At 36.5% G+C, this 14,259-nt stretch overlaps 1 protein-coding gene across 6 annotated transcripts in view; it reads left to right on the top strand.

The window, feature by feature from the left end:
• The window catches only part of eIF5 (eukaryotic translation initiation factor 5), a 37,633-nt gene that overhangs the window by 13,509 nt on the left and 9,865 nt on the right, over window positions 1-14,259 (top strand). For 2 of the 6 annotated variants that reach the window (XM_073978715.1, XM_073978717.1), the window contains one exon: window positions 6,724-6,820. The gene's annotated coding sequence lies outside the window, so the exon portion shown is untranslated. Of the gene's footprint in view, window positions 1-1,505; window positions 1,707-2,019; window positions 2,346-6,723; window positions 6,821-14,259 lie in introns of those variants that run through there. The other 4 variants (XM_073978718.1, XM_073978720.1, XM_073978721.1 and 1 more) reach the window with 4 other exon arrangements.

Here is a 14,259-nt window from a genome sequence, read left to right as displayed (position 1 = left end):
TGGTATTCTATCCTATAGAAGACCCCTACGGTGGTCGTCTATCCTATAGAAGACCCCTACGGTGGTCTTCTATCCTGTAGAAGACCCCTACGGTTGTCTTCTATCCTGTAGAAGACCCCTACGGTAGTCTTCTATAGCATATTCTATAGAAAACCCTTGCTGAGGTCTTCTTCACTAAACGTCTGTCTTGAGTTTTCTAAATTTTTCTATTTTATCATAGCTTTATCCGATTATCAAGAAAATCCCCATTAATTATTCCAAATATAGCACATCGACAGCTGCTGTAAAGACTCTTCTAAAACTCTTCGCAAACCACATAACTTCTCTCTGTTATCTCTGTAAGCATCTCAATAAATACATGTATATTATAACTGCATCAGAATACAACAACAAGTGATACAAGGACCTATAAGGGTGGCCGGTTTTGGAGTCTGCGCATTAGCATTTTTCCTTCATGAATAGATAACACGAAATTCTAGAACTGTTGAGAGACAAAAAACGCCAACAGGAAATGTAAAGAAATTGTTTTTAGATATAAATCTGTTAATGGATTTGTGTGTTGGAGTGGGGTAATTCCTGTAGGAATGGCACGTTAATGAACTTCTAATTTGAATTTTTAGTTTTAATGATGTAGTTGTTTGGGAAGAATTTGGAAAGAAGGGAGTTTCATAGAAGAGCTGAAGAGAACTTTTCAGAGACGAGCTGAAGAGAGATTTTATAGACGAGCTGGTGTGAGTCTTTATAGACGAGCTCATGCGAGTCTTTATGGACTAGCTGATGCGAGTCTTTATGGACTAGCTGATGCGAGTCTTTATGGACTAGCTGAAGCGAGTCTTTATGGACTAGCTGATGCGAGTCTTTATGGACTAGCTGATGCGAGTCTTTATGGACTAGCTGATGCGAGTTTTTATAGACGAGCTGATGCGACGGGAAGGGAGTCTTTATAGACGAACGAACTGCATAGAGTCTTTATGGACAACCTCAGCGAAGTGGCGGACAAACCACTGACCTTCTCTATTTGTTTTTTCTGAAATTTTCCAATATAAATTTTGTTGTTTGGAAATTTTCCGGGGTTTCCAGGGTCAACATTAGTTCTATTCTTCATGTCTTTGCTCACAAAAATATCCTCATTTTGTGTAAATATTTTCTGTTCCTTTAAAAATTAACATGAAATCCTCCTAAAAATATGCCACTTACCTTATATTTTTCTTACTTTGTTTGTTCCGCCTAACAATATGCTTTAATTTTTCCCATGTTAAATTCCTCAACCATGGCAATGAGTCTAGGAAATAAATACACACAACGAGGAACCATTGCACACAATATTCTATGAGTTGCTCTCAATTATTCTCCAAGCGAATGACAACGAGAGAGAGAACATAACAAAAACCCTACCCTACGTGAAATGAGAGCCAAACACAATTCAATGAGTACAAGTAGTTGTTGTAATGGTAATGCTGCATATAAAATATATTTGTTGTAGGCTCTTCTCCTAAAACTATGCTATACAAAAGGATACCTACCAACTACTTGCTAAGGTATCAGCTCCTCCGGTTTTCAGTCTTAAAAAAGAGCTTGGCCTATACACAATACCAAAAATTGTGAATAACGTTCGGAACCAAAGCAACAGCAATAAATTCACAAATAGAGCAGCATAATTTTTCCCCTCAAAGCAAAGCAGATAACAGCTACATACTATAGAAGAAGTATACACATAAATACTGCAGGAAATTGGACGGTTTTTTCTTCTAGAAACAATTGGAAAACTTTTGGGAAGTTTGTTATAAAAATTCTAAAACAAATTAGTTTACATTGGTTTAATTGTTAAAAATTTTATTGAAAATTCTAAAAAAAAAAAAAAAAAATATTGAAAACGTATAGCAGTGGACTAGAAAAAAGGAAACCACAAAAACAGTGTTAAAATATTGCGTGTGCTAGGTCATCATTGCAATTCCACAAAAAAAAAAAAAAACTGATTTTATCCAGTTGTGTGTGTATCTGTGTGTATATTCAATATAGAAAGGAAGTCAACCAGCCGCCGCCAACCATCAACACCTTTTTCGCGAAGCGTGAAGTTTTAGTTTTTCCTCCATAGTTTTTTGTTAATAGTTTTTGTTTCATAGTCTAATTGCAAAATCTCTCGTACAAGACAATTATCAAAAGAAAGACAAAAAAGAAAAAGAACATTTTCTAATTGCGTGCAATTTTACATCTTTCCTTATTAAAAATTTCTTTGGACGCGTTGAGGAATTTGTTGGCGAAAGCAGAGCATCATCATCATATGGTGGGCTCTTTGTCATTTTTACAATTTGTGGTGTCCTACGCCTACCATAAACCCAACACAAGTAAGTAATTCAAATGAAATACGATTAAGAAAATATTGATTTTTCTAAAGATAGCATCCGTCGTTCTCTTTTGCTTCTTCGGCATTTCTTGGTCTTGAAGGATGTTAAAAATACGAATATGAAGTACTCTTATTAAGATTATTATACAAGCCACTATAACTTGCCTGGTAATTCATTTGTGTGATGAGCACGCACGACAAAACTGACCTTACCAAACCCTTATTTCATTTCTGGCGGTTAAAGTACTACTTTTGTGTTCTGTGTTGTGAGGCTCTCTTGCTCTTTCTCTCTTGTGTCATATTAAACCAATGTTGCCATTAAAGATGACATTTTACAAAACTAAAAGTTTTACGAAACCCGTACGGGTCTTCTATTGAATAGAAGAGCACCGTAGGGTTCTTCTATAGAATAGAAGAGCATCGTATGGGTCTCCTATAGAATATAAGAGCACCGTAGGTGTCGTGTATAGAATGGAAGAGCATCGTAGGGGTCTTCTATAGAATAGAAGAGCACCGTAGGGATCTTCTATTGAATCGAAGATCACCCTAGGCGTCTGAATCGAAGAGCACCCTAGGTGTCTGAATAGAAGAGCACCCTAGGGGTCTTTTATAGAATAGAAGAACACGGTAGTGGTCTTCTATAGAATAGAAGAACACGGTAGGGGTCTTCTATAGCATAGAAGAACACGGTAGGGGTCTTCTATAGCATAGAAGAACACGGTAGGGGTCTTCTATAGAATAGAAGAACACCGTAGGGGTCTTCTATAGAATAGAAGAACACCGTAGGGGCCTTCTATAGAATAGAACATCACCGTAGGGTCTTCTATAGAATAGAACATCACCGTAGGGTCTTATATTGTATAGAAGAGCACCGTAGGGGTCTTCTATAGAATTGAAGAACACCGTAGGGGTCTTCTGTAGAATAGAAGAACACCGTAGGGGTCTTCTATAATATAGAAGAACACCGTGGGGGTCTTCTATAGAATAGAAGAACACGGTAGAGGTCTTCTATACAAAAGAAGAACACCGTAGGGGTCTTCTATAGAATAGAGGAAAACCGTAGGGGTCTTCTATAGAATAGAAGAGCACGGTAGGGGTCTTCTATAGCATAGAAGAACACGGTAGGGGTCTTCTATAGAATAGAAGAGCACCGTAGGGGTCTTTTATAGAATAGAACATCACCGTAGGGTCTTATATTGTATAGAAGAGCACCGTAGGGGTCTTTTATAGAGTAGAAGAACACCGTAGGGGTCTTCTATAATATAGAAGAACACCGTGGGGTTCTTCTATAGAATAGAAGAACACGGTGGGGGTCTTTTATAGAATAGAAGAACACCGTAGGGGTCTTCTATAGAATAGAAGAACACCGTAGGGGTCTTCTATAGAATAGAAGAACACCGTAGGGGTCTTCTATAGAATAGAAGAACACCGTAGGGGTCTTCTATAGAATAGAAGAACACCGTAGGGGTCTTCTATAGAATAGTAGAACACCGTAGGGGTCTTCTATAGAATAGAAGAACACCGTAGGGGTCTTCTATAGAATAGAAGAACACCGTAGGGGTCTTCTATAGAATAGAAGAACACCGTAGGGGTCTTCTATAGAATAGAAGAACACCGTAGGGGTCTTCTATAGAATAGAAGAACACCGTAGGGGTCTTCTATAGAATAGAAGAACACCGTAGGGGTCTTCTATAGAATAGAAGAACACCGTAGGGGTCTTCTATAGAATAGAAGAACACCGTAGGGGTCTTCTATAGAATAGAAGAACACCGTAGGGGTCTTCTATAGAATAGAAGAACACCGTAGGGGTCTTCTGTAGAATAGAAGAACGCCGTGGGGGTCTTCTATAGAATAGAAAAACACGGTAGGGGTCTGATATAGAATAGAATAACACGGTAGGGGTCTTCTATAGAATGGAAGAACACCGTAGTGGTCTTCTATAGAATAGAAGAACACCGTAGGGGTCTTCTATAGAATAGAACAGCACCGTAGGTTCCGTAAGCTCATACCTATCAGAAAGGGTCTACGGAAGCAGCCTTTCTTTCAGAATGGGTCTATAGAAGCAGCCTTTCTTTCAGAAGAGGGTAGGGGTCTTCTATACAATGGAAGAACACCGTAGGGGTCTTCCATAGAATGGAAGAACAAGGTAGGGGTCTTTTATAGAATAGAAGAACACCGTAGGGGTCTTCTATGGAACAGAAGAACACCGTAGGGGTCTTCTATAGAATAGAAGAACACCGTAGGAGTCTTCTATAGAATAGAAGAACACCGTAGGGGTCTTCTATAGAATAGAAGAACACCGTAGGGGTCTTCTATAGAATAGAAGAACACCGTAGGGGTCTTCTATAGAATAGAAGAACACCGTAGGGGTCTTCTATAGAATAGAAGAACACCGTAGGGATCTTCTATAGAATAGAAGAACACCGTAGGGGTCTTCTATAGAATAGAAGAACACCGTAGGGGTCTTCTATAGAATAGAAGAACACCGTAAGTGTCGTCTATAGAATAGAAGAGCATCGTAGGGGTCTTTTATAGAATAGAAGAGCATCGTATGGGTCTTCTATAGAATAAAAGAGCATCGTATGGGTCTTCTATAGAATAGAAGAGCACCGTAGGTGTCTTCTATAGAATAGAAGAGCACCGTAGGGGTCTTCTATAGAATAGAAGAGCACCGTAGGGGTCTTCTATAGAATAGAAGAGCACCGTAGGGGTCTTGTATAGAATAGAAGAACACCGTAGGTAAGGGTCTTGTATAGAATAGAAGAACACCGTAGGTAGGGGTCTTGTATAGAAGAAGAACACCGTATAGAATAGAAGAACCACTGTAGGGGTCTCTTCGTAAGCTGTAAGCTCCTATCTATTAGAAAGGGTCTACGGAAGCAGCTTTTCTTTCTGAAAGGGTCTACAGGAGCAAACTTTCTTTCAGAAGAGGGTTTACAGAAACAAGCCTTATTCAGAAAGGCTTTACATAAGCACCGTTTTTTCAGAAAGGGTCTATAGAAGCACCCTTTTTTCAGAAAGGGTCTATAGAAGCACCATTTTGCAGCACCCATTTCTTTCAAAACAGGGTCTATAGAAGCACCATTTCTTTCGGAAAGGCTCTATAGAAGCACCTTTTCTTTCAGAAAGGTGCTACAAAAACACCTTTTTTTCAGAAAGTGTCTATAGAAGCACCCTTTTGTCAGAAAGGGTCTATAGAAGCACACTTTCTTTCAGAAAGACTTATAGAATCACCCTTTCTTTAAGAAAGGCTCTATAGAATCACCCTTTCTTTCGGAAAGGCTCTATAGAAGCACCATTTCTTTCAGAAAGGTGCTACAAAAACAAACTATAGTAGCACCCTTTCTTTCAAAAAGGCTCTATAGAAGCGCCTTCCTTTCAAAAAGGCTCTATAGAAGCGCCTTTCTTTCAAAAAGGCTCTAAAGAAGCACTATTTCTTTTTGAAAGGCTCCATAAAAACACATTTTCTTTCAGAAAGGCTCTATAGAAGCACCCTTTCTTTCAGAAAGGCGCTATAGAAGCACCCTTTCTTTCAGAAAGGCTCTATAGAAGCACCCTTTCTTTTATAAAGGCTCTATAGAAGCACCCTTTCTTTCAGAAAGGCTCTATAGAAGCACCCTTTCTTTCAGAAATTCTCTATAGAAGCACCCTTTCTTTCAGAAAGGCTCTATAGAAGCACCCTATCGTTCCGAAAGGGGCTATAGAAGCTCCCTTACTTCAGAAAGGGGCTGTAGAAGCACCCTTTCTATTAGAAAGGGACCACAGCAGCACCCTTTCTTTTAGAACGGGTCTATAGAAATACACTATCTTTCAAAAAGGGTCTATAGAAGCACCCTTCAAAAGTTAATATATAACCTCACCAGCCTCTTTTGGGAATGACCTTACCTTCAGATTATCATAATAAACTGTACAAGAAGTTCTCAAAGCCCTTGCCTTTTGCTTTTGGCTTTTGTTGCCTCTGAAAGGTTTACTATGGCCTCCTTAATAGCTCTGCAACCATAAACGAATGATGCTCGACCTTGGCATCATAGACTTCTTATCGGCGTCAAGAAAAAGTATGGACCTCATAACAACTGAAAAGAGGTATTTATAGAAAATCAAAAGATTGTTTCTCCCAAAATCGCTTGCTCTTGCCAAAAAAGAATTCTTTTGCTTGTCTATAAAGACTAACTTTTTCACACAAGTCCAACATTATTTCAAAGTAACAGATTTTGTTATAATTTTATTACCTTCATGAAGAAATTTCTAAATTTGTTTCGTAAAAGCAATGTTTTCCTTAATAAATATCTAATATTTAGATAATATATGTTTAGGGGATTTCTATTTTTCTTTTACAATAGTTTTTCATTATTTTCTTCATACTTTTTCTCTCATTGCAGAAACACCAGTATACCAGCAAACACCTCCATCTCCACCTCAACGGAGCAAGTTAGTTAGTTCGTGCATGAATTCACATCGGCGCTATTTAAGTCATAGGTAAGTGTTGAACCGAAAAAAAGTCTAATATTTAATATGTAGATTTATACGGCACCTCTTGTTAAAAACCTGGTATGCGTTGGAAACGAAAGATTCGTGCCTTAGTTTCGAAAAATACAATTAGTTTCGTTACCACATTTCCTTCGTTTTTTTTTTATTATTTTTATAATGAAATGCAAGGTTTTAACCCTTAAACTACAAAACGCTAACAAAGGTATTTGCTACAGCAATAATAAATGTTGTTTATATGTATTTATGCGCATTTCCCACGGCACATACACCGAAATTCAAGAACTTTTGACACCAAGAGAACACGAAGGCTGTAATCGTCGTCGGTTAGTGCAAAGTGTGCCTTAGGTATTTCCCTTTAGAAACCCATATAAAATATGTATTTGTTTCTTGTTTAAGGGTTAATGAATAAGTTTCATATATGGAAAGTGTTGAAAAGGGAAGCCTATCAAAAACCACAATTAAAATGCAATTAAAATGTCAAATCACACAATCTCTCCACAACAACGTACCCAGTGATACCTTAACCGTTTTCCAAGAGCAGTAGTGATGAGAAATTTTTTTTCATTAAAGCCATTGTGGCGTTAAGTTATTCGAACAAAAACCAAAAAATCAATACACATGTCAGTACGTACTACTTCAGGGTATTTTTGTTATTTTATAGGTGCAATATGATATCTGAAGGGTGTCTTTATAGACGGCCTAAAGGTGTCTTTGTAGACGACCTGATGCGTATACGACCTAAAGGACGTCTTTATAGACAACCTAAAGGAAGTCTTTATAGACGACCTAAAGGACGTCTTTATTTACTACTAAAGGAACGCCTTATAGACGACCTATAGGACGTCTTTGTAGACGACCTAAAGAACGTCTATATAGACGACCTAATGAACGTCTATATAGACAACCAAATGGACGTCTTTATTTACTACTAAAGGAAGGTCTTATAGAAGACCTATAGGACGTCTTTGTAGGCGACCTAAAGGTCGTCTTTATAGACGACCTAAAGGACGTCTCTATAGACGACCTAAAGGACGTCTTTATAGACGACCTAAAGGACGTCTCTATAGACGACCTAAAGGACGTTTTTATAGACGACCTAATGGACATCTTTATAGACTAATAAAGGAACGTCTTATAGACGACCTAAAGGACGTCTTTGTATACGACCTAAAGGACGTTTTTGTAGATGATAGGCGTCTGTATGGACGTCCTGATGGGTGTCTGTAGAGACGTCCTGATGGGCGTCTGTAGAGACGTCCTGATAGGCGTCTGTATAGACGTCCTGATAGTCGTCTGTATAGACGTCCTGAAAGGCGTCTGCATAGACGTCCTGATAAGCGTCTGTATAGACGTCCTGATAGGCGTCTGTATAGACGTCCTGATAGGCGTCTGTATAGACGTCCTGATAGGCGTCTGTATAGACGTCCTGATAAGCGTCTGTGTAGACGTCCTGATAGGCGTATGTATAGACATCCTGATAGGCGTCTATATAAACGTCCTGATAGGCGTCTATATAGACGTCCTGATAGGCGTCTATATAGACGTCCTGATAGGCGTCTATATAGACGTCCTGATAGGCGTCTATATAGACGTCCTGATAGGCGTCTATATAGACGTCCTGAATTGAGTGAACTTTATACGGGAGTAGACGTGTATTATTGAGCTCTATAGTTTTTCCATACGTAAACGCGCTTACCGGCACATTAAACACACAAATTTGTTTTCATCAATTAACGATCACTTTCTGCACACGCTCCGCAAAACAGTAACACCACTTTCACAAAAGATCGCGTATTTTTTATTAAATAATTAACGCAAAATATACAAAAATTTTTAATTTCCATTGGAAAGTTTAAAATCAATTTTGCTCAAAAGATAAAAGAGCACTGACAATAACAAACATAATCAGCTGTGTTTATTTCTTTCCTTCAAATACTGGGTTATTTTTGGAGAGTACACCTTGAACATAGTCCTGTGGCAGAACCTTGTATTTTGACGTGTGACTCCACCTTATATATCGACGTGTGGCAAAAATATTTTGAAATATGTCAAATAAAACCGGTAGTTTTGCCAACACTCCAACTGGCTCATTGTCTCACGATGTGCAAATTCCAAAACGCAAACTCGCAGAAACATCACCAGATCAAACAGCTGTCGTTGGGAATATGTCAACAACGGAGCTTATGCAGCTTATGCATGACTCCATGTCGAGGCTTTTAGATGAGAAACTGGAGAACCTTGCAACAAAATCTGATATTGCTGAGGTGAAAAACGCAATCGAAAACGTTAAAACTGAGGTAGACAGATTGAAGGAAGAGAATATTGAAATAAGAACGGAAGTGCAGAAGCTGAGAGAAGAAAAAGAGTTTGATAGTCGCCGCATTCAATGGCTAGAGGAGGAACTAGGAAGAAAGAAAATAATTATACGTGGACTTGGAAATCAAAATTCATTATATGCAGCCGTTAGAAAGCTTTTCAAAAATAATTTAAGAATGAAGTCTGATGTGGATATTGAGCATGTGAAAAAGCTACATCAACAAGGAGAAAAGATGACCGTACTTGTAGAACTAAAATCTTCCAAAATGGTAACCGAAATAATGAGAAACACAAAACTACTAGCAGGATCAAACATTTTTATAGAGAGGGATTTATGTGGATCTCGGCTGGAAAAGAAAAAAGTGATGCTGCAGCTGAAAAAAGAAATCCAAAAAATCAACAAAGAAAAGAAGATTGGCGTTCGTGGTGATCAGTTGGTTATTGAGGGAAAAGTGTTATATTGGAATGCAAAGAAAGAACTTAAGTGTGATAAAGAAGAAGCAGAAAGTGCACTGGTAAAAATTTATGGAGAGAAAATAAAGAGTGTTGATTTAGATTATAACGTAATTCTTGCAAAAATTAATTCAAAAAACTTTTAAAATCAAATACAAAACTTAATAGTAAAAAGAAAAACAAAAATTGTTCCAAACATGAATGTAAAAATAAGTCAATAATTAATTTAGTAGCATATAATATTCATGGCTTATCAAACAAATATCTCCACAACCAGTTTTATGAATATCTTGAAAGATTCGATATATTTATATTGTTAGAGACACATGTAGAAGAAAAAAATCAAAATAACTATAGAAACAAATTTATTAATTTCAAAACTCATTGGAGGTTTGCGTCTAGAAATCATAATCGAGGGCGAGGCATTGGAGGAATGCTTTGCGGAGTAAAAAAGAGTTTGATGGAAAAAGGATTCAAATATGAAATGATCACCAGGGAAAGCTGTGATATATTGTGCTGTTCAGTAAATTCATTAAAATTTGAAATAATTCCCATTTACCTACGTGGTTCAAACTGGATGGAGGATTTTGAACAAGCAAAGAAGGCAGTGGAATGTAATGATGTGTGCAAAATTGTAATAGGCGATCACAATATACGCATTGGTGAAGAACAAAAAATGTCCAAAGAACTATTAGAAGAATTCCACACTGTAACAAATTCAAGAAAGTCTAGAGACAAAATAGTAAATGCAAACGGCAAAAAATATATTGAATTTTGTAACAATAACGGGCTTGTTATTCTAAATGGTAGAGTTGTAGGAGATGAAGAAGGCTGTTTCACATTCGTGAACAATAATGGCAGCTCTGTTATAGATCTGTGTGCAGTGTCAATAGATCTAATAAATGACATACAGTCGTTTGCTGTTGAAAGCAAGATTTGGTCGGATCATCTTCCGATAACTCTCCAACTAAAAACATCAAATGCTGGTCACAATGATTCAGAAAATTTGAAACTGTTACCGAAACTTAAATGGAATAAATACAATGAAGTATACTACAAACAAACCCTGAATAATAATATGCACCTCTTACAAAAAAGTTCAAACATGCACGATTTTATTTCATTGATTGAGAAATCTTATCCATCAAACACGCAAAGGAAACAATCACATTTCCATAACAAATGGTTTGATAAGGAGTGTTTAAAAGCCAGAAAAAAATCAATGAGAAAATTAAACATGTTCAGATCGACGCAAGACCCCAAAGATAGAGAAGCTTACGTCGCGCGGAAGAAGATTTACCAGAAGTTATGCGCCCAGAAACAAAGAGATTATTACCGCGGAATTGAAAACAGGTTGGATACAATAAATGATAGTAAAACATGGTGGAATATGGTGAAAGAAATAAGGCAAAATAATAATGTAATTGGATGCAATATATCAGCTGAGGACTTAAAAGAACATTTTGATCTGCTACTTAATCCTCCCATACAAACCCCAGATCTGTACTACGTCCAAAACGAAGTAAGAGACAGTATGTTGGACAGAAATTTTTCTCTTATAGAAATAACGGAAATCCTTAAAACGCTAAAAGAAAACAAAGCGGCCGGAATGGATAGGATTCCATATGAATTTTTTATTCATGCGACTAATGAATTTTTAACTTCGCTGTGTGATTCGTACTCGAAGATATTTAACGGTCACGATGATTTCGAGATGTTTCGGTCTAGCATTATTTATCCAATTTACAAAAAAAGGTGACCCAAATGATCCGGGCAACTATAGAGGAATCACATTTATGAATTGCATAGCAAAAATCATGATGGGTATGTTAAATAATAGAATATCTGATTGGATAAACAGAAACAATGTTATCAATGAATACCAAGCTGGCTTTCGCAAAGGATATTCAACCACAGATAATATATTTAATTTAGTGTCAATCATAAATCTGAAATTTACAGAAAACAAAAAAGTATATGCATTTTTTGTCGATTTCAAGGCAGCGTTCGATAGAGTACCTCGCGGACTACTAATATATAAATTATATGAATGTGGGCTTTCTAATAAAATTCTGAACTTTATAGAGAAAGTATATATGGATACAAAATCTTCCGTATGGTCAGGAGAGAATCTATCTGCATATTTTGAGACGAAATCGGGAGTGAAGCAAGGATGTCTATTGTCCCCTACCTTATTTGCATTATACCTGAACGACTTGCATGATGCCCTTGGCGGCGGTCTTTATATTGATAAAATGAATATTAGAATCTTAATGTATGCAGATGACATCGTCATTCTGGCAGATAACCCCCTTGTACTGCAAAATATGATTGATAATCTGGTTGTGTATTGTGACAAATGGGGAATGGAAGTCAACCAAACAAAATCAGAAATAATGATTTTTCGAAACGGAGGCAGAATGAGTGCAAGCGATAAATGGGAATATAAGGGAAATACCCTTAGAGTTGTCAATGAATATAAATACCTTGGTATCTTATTAACGCCTAAAATGTCTTTCAGTAAACATATATCAACGAAAAATGAAGCAGCTAAGTCATGTCTAAATGCTACCTGGAAGAACTTCATTGGAAAACCTAATATATCACTGACTGCTAAGTGGAAAATGTTCCTGGCCGTATGCCGTTCTATCCAAAGTTATGGTTCACAAGTGTGGGGGAATCATTATTTTGAGGAGGTGGATAAATTATATAGATTTTTTATTAAACATATTCTGAAGCTACCAGATACCACCCCCAATTATGTTTTAACTTTAGAAACTGGATATGAGCCCGGGTATATATACACATATGCACTTCATTTGAAATATGTTGCCAAAGTACTTTTCCAATACGACAACAATAGACTTCCTCATATTCTAGCAAAGAAGACGGTTGAACGCAATGTTTCCTGGTATAAAGATTATAAAGACCAATTGAGATCTTACAACATTGAGAACCAAAATGTAACATTGGACAAGGAAAAATGGTGCAATGCTTGCCAAAAGTTATTATTGGAAGTGAAAAATAATGTCTATATGCAAAATGTTCAAATGTCTCAACAAAGTGAACATCGAATTTATAAATTTTTAAACCACGAACTTGGGCCAACGTACTGCAATAACGAATACAAACAAATACAAATATCCTACATAATTAGAGCAAGAGCAGGAATGCTCGGATTAAACTGTAATAGTTATAGATCAGCACCATATAATCTGTGCTCAATATGTAATCTCAGGGAGCCAGAAAATACGCAACACTTCATAGGAAAATGTCCTATTTTTAATAACATTAGAAAACATTATTTCAACAAAACCTCATTATGTGACAGTGAAGTCTTCAATGTTTTAAACGGTTGTGGAGGTAACAGTTGGTTGCACTTGTATAACTATGTGAAAGAAGCGCTGAAATACAGACAGTTCCTAACAAATGAATACAATTATTAATATATTAATATTTTTCTAATACTCAATACACCGGCAGACGGTTTATATATAAACCATGCTGTAAAACTTTATGTCTATCCGAAAATTCATATATTCATATAAAATATTTTATGTATTATAACGATTTCGAAAAAATAAAGTTTATTGAATTGAAAAAAAAAAATTGAAAAATATAGACGTCCTGATAGGCGTCTGTATAGATGTCCTGATAGACGTCCTGATAGGCGTCTGTATAGACGTCCTGATAGGCTTCTGCATAGACGTCCTGATAGGCGTCTATATAGACGTCCTGATAGGGCTCTGTATAGACGTCCTGATAGGCGCCTGTATGAACGCACTGTATAGACGTCCTAATTGTCCGATTGTTGGCCGCTTTTATATACGACCTAATGGCCGTTTAGTTGACCAACATGTGGTCATTTTTATACCATACACCACACTGTCGTAAGGGGTATTATGTCTTTGTGGATTTGTATACAAAAGGAAACGAGATAGACACATAGTTCATTTTAGGCATATACAGTGGCTCCAAGCGAAAGTCGTACACCTAATGAAATTTTTTTAATTGACTTATATCTCCGACGCAGGAAGGTATATGAAGAAAGTACTTACGCAGTCTTTTAGTGCATTTAGTCGACAAATTAGAAACACGATATAATTAAATAATCAACCCGTTTACATTGTTGAAAAATTAAATTAGCTAAAATACTAAGAATTTTAGCACCAAGCGAAAGTCGTACAGCAATTATAAAGACAAGGTATTTGTTAATATAATTAATTCTACTACATGTTCCTGTTTTTTGTTAAATCCTACGATCGATTTAATGTAACATCAGTGCTTTTTTACAATTAAGAGGGTCAATTCTGGAAACTTGTATCAGATTAAATGGGAAAGAGGCGTAAAAAGGAAATAAAAATAGTTTTTATGAAACCACACGAGAAAATGATTTATTCAACTTTACAAACACATTTTTTTCGATTCAGCTGGTATCGAAAATTAAAACTGCAAAGCTATTCAATACTTTGATGTCTACTATTAAGAAAAAACACATATGAAATATTTAAAATAACTCAAACATTAAATAAATAATATTTTCTTGTGGATAGTTTAATACACGAAGTGCAAAATGAGTTGATTTTTAGTGTCCCGACACTCTAATAGATTGAGAAAAATATTTGGAAGCTTATTTTTCCAATGTGCAGTCAAATTTT

Source organism: Musca autumnalis, unplaced genomic scaffold, assembly GCF_047663935.1.
Source record: "Musca autumnalis isolate F117 unplaced genomic scaffold, ASM4766393v1 scaffold_3, whole genome shotgun sequence".
NCBI classification, from domain to species: Eukaryota; Metazoa; Arthropoda; class Insecta; order Diptera; family Muscidae; genus Musca; species Musca autumnalis.
Note: the sequence above shows the minus strand (reverse complement) of the source record. Positions and strands in the feature narration are given on the sequence as shown.